Raw genomic sequence first — 3,469 nt, forward strand, 5'->3', positions numbered from 1 at the left:
ATGGGGGTCAAGAACGACTCAGATCTCTATAAACCAACTCGTGAGTGGACACACGGAGCTAAACGCCTACAAAAACTGGATTGACCCCACGGAGACACCAAACTGTAGCACATGCGGTACAAGGGAAAATATAGACCATTACATGTATGAATGCCCAAAATATGAGAACACCAGACAACATCTAATGAAAGAAATTGACAACATATATGAAGACTACGGAATCCCTCAACAAGAAAGAACGATGGATGTTGTATCCCTAGCAGGAATGCGAAGCGACCTGACGAACGAAGCAAACAAAAGGATGTATTTGGCGTTCACCAAATACATTGAAGACACGAGAAGGTTCGCCGAGCAGGTCTAGAACACCCCAAACACGCATACGCAAAGCACCAGTGTACAAGCACCAGCGAGGTCAACAAATCTAAGAGCACCCAGCAGAAAAAGCACCAAGAGACCATGTCTAGCGGAGAAGTAGACGTTAAACAAGGACAACAACAACAACAACATACAGGACAAAGTGCCTCACACTGTCACAGCACATCCCGTCATGGGAACCAAGGTGCAGCTAGTGGGGCAGGTGGCGGTGCGTGAAACTATGCAACTATGTACAACAGCCACACTAGAAAGCACAAAAAGGGGGCCCTATAGCTGGGTTTTGGGTCAAGGTGACTGGCCAACCCTACCCTGTCTTAAAAAAACAAGTTACAAGTGTACCTGGCAAGGTAGGGTCTGACTAAATACCGCAAACCAGCGCAAACCCGCGCAAACCAGCGCAAACGGGTCTATTATGCAGTATTCATGGGACAATGGCCTTGTTTAACGCTCTAAATACACTGTCTGTGCAATGAGAGATTAAAAAACACGGCAAATTATAAGTTTTTACCAGTTTTTTTTTTAGTTATTCCGCTTGTTTCAAGTTCGAAAGGATTTCTGGCCGCCATCTTGGATCATCCGTGTAAGGGGTCTAGATGGGGAAATTATCGGTACCTTATTTACTTAGAAAATACCTTCATGGCTTGGCGCAGGCGCTTTTGACAGCTAAAACATGTCAAAAATCCACGGTGGCATGATTCCAATGCCCATCACTCGTATACGCGTACGGCTAACACTCGCTTTCACGGAGGGCTGGAGCCGGGCATGCCGCCGCGGATTTTTGACATTTTTTAGCTAGGGTTAGGGTTGACTCGACACTCGCGCTTCGCGCTCGGTCTCGCAACCCATAACCCTAGCTAAAACACCGAGTCGCAATTTGTCACAGGTCATCAGAGCTATCGCTCTTCATCTCCCTAAATTTGGAAGATAATTTCATTCACTTTTGACTCAAAAGATAGTGCCAAAGTGCAATTTTCCCATCCAGACCCCTAACACGGAAGATCCAAGATGGCGGCCAGAAATCCCTTCGAACTTGAAACAAGCGGAATAACTACTAAAAGAAGGGGTAAATACTTATAATTTGCCGTGTTTTTTATTAAATATCGCACAGACAATGTGCTTATAGTGTATTTAGAGCGTCAAACAAGGCCGTTGTCCCATGAATACTGCATAATAGACCCGTTTGCGCTCGTTTGCGCTCGTTTGCACTCGTTTGCGGTGTTTAGGCATACCGGGCAAGGTATTCCACTCTATGACGGTTCCTGATCTCTGTGAAAGGGCTTACTAACATTATCCCTATATAGACGTACTACTTCAGGTATACTATTTGTCAACACATGCAGAAAATACAATATGACCAGCATGCTCCTGCTCTCTCTACAGAAAAATTGGAAACTGGCCAGAAACTTTGTACCAGGCACTTACTCTGCCCCCCTCCCCTACACTTGACTTACACATAACGTTACTTCTGTTAAAACACAACGTAAATGTTGGGTTCAAGTGGCTTTTCTAGCTTAACCCCTTTGTTTCTGTTTGTCTCTAGATACAGTGATGCTAGGAATAACGACACCTGTGGGATAATGTTCGTGAAACGTTCAAAATCCAAGTTAATCTTGCAGAGAAACCATTTTCCCCAACCTTCCACTTCCTCTTATCCCTCAGCCGTCGAGTGTCGCCACCGAATCGTCTACAAAACTAACTACCCGGGGATTCAAACTATCGAAATTATCCACAAATTTGCCGATAATAGTGTATTGAAGAGCTCACCTGCGTTTCTTTAGCTTGAACGAAGTCATGTCTTCAGTCGTCCGCTATTTTTTTTTCTGTTTCCTCAAAACTGGTTACTCAAGCTAGACTTCTGAGAAACGAGCGAGGCATTGCGGGCCTAGTCCACTTTTCCTAAAATAGTAGGGGGTAATTTTTTTGATTTGAAATTAAATCGTTATCATTCTTCAATAACTTCACTTTATATTCAATAAACTATCTAAATATACTTATATATATCTACGCATAGATTTTTATAATCATTTTTTTTTCTTTAATATCACTTTTTATACGATTATATACAAATATTTGTCTCCTTCTTTGTACAATGGACCACTCCATGACGTACTAGGATTACCATATATGGGGGAGCATCAGTGGTCGTGACGTCATTCAATAGTTGGGACTTGAGTAGAGTCTATTTGGTGCGTTTGGGGCGGCAGCCGCCTTTCTAGAGAATGCTTCAGGTGGAATAGTGCGCGCAAATAAAAGGCATACAAAATGTAATAATAACTTCATGACAAGTATAAGTATTTATTAGACTTTTCCGTAGTTTTCAGACACCACACCTTGGTATATGCTGCATATATAAATATAAGATGTCATGTAACGTTAATAATACACTGTACTGTAAACAGTTGATCAGCACAATTCGATAATCATATACTAATTGGTTTATGTGCAATAAATGGAATTTTAAGGTTATGACATGAGGCAGTGATTTCTTTTTTAGACAAAAGCATAAAAAATAGAGTTCCACGAACACATACCTTTGCCAAATAAACCAGGTTTGTTATGTAGAATGATGTCTGAAGACATGAATGTGCTACTCATTATATTTTATTTTATATGCCTGAAGTTGGTTCATAACATTTTGCCATTGCTTATACAAATTAGATCCCTATTTACATACTAATATTATATTGTATCAAGCATCACTTAAGCTGTCAGCATACCAAAAATCATGATGATCCATTCAATCCCTTCTTGACTTATTATCTTTCAAAGTAGGAAACTAAACCGGCTCCTGCAGTTCAAGAAAAGATGTTAGCGGACCCAAATATACACCTCTTACTCTCTGCCATCTTTCTCAGTTACATATGTGACAAGTCTGAAAGTCCTATCACGGAATACAGTGGATTTATCAACTTTCCTCATTAATTATGCAAATTAGCTGTTAATTTGCATAACTAGTATCTCATTATGTAACGTTTTACTTAGGCTATCAACATACCAAAAATCATGACGATCCGTCAGCACGTTCATATTTCCATTAATTATGCAAATGAGATCATCATCTGCATAATTAAATTGTATTGAAATTTCTGTCTTT

This window comes from Branchiostoma floridae, chromosome 7, assembly GCF_000003815.2.
Source record: "Branchiostoma floridae strain S238N-H82 chromosome 7, Bfl_VNyyK, whole genome shotgun sequence".
NCBI classification, from domain to species: domain Eukaryota; kingdom Metazoa; phylum Chordata; class Leptocardii; order Amphioxiformes; family Branchiostomatidae; genus Branchiostoma; species Branchiostoma floridae.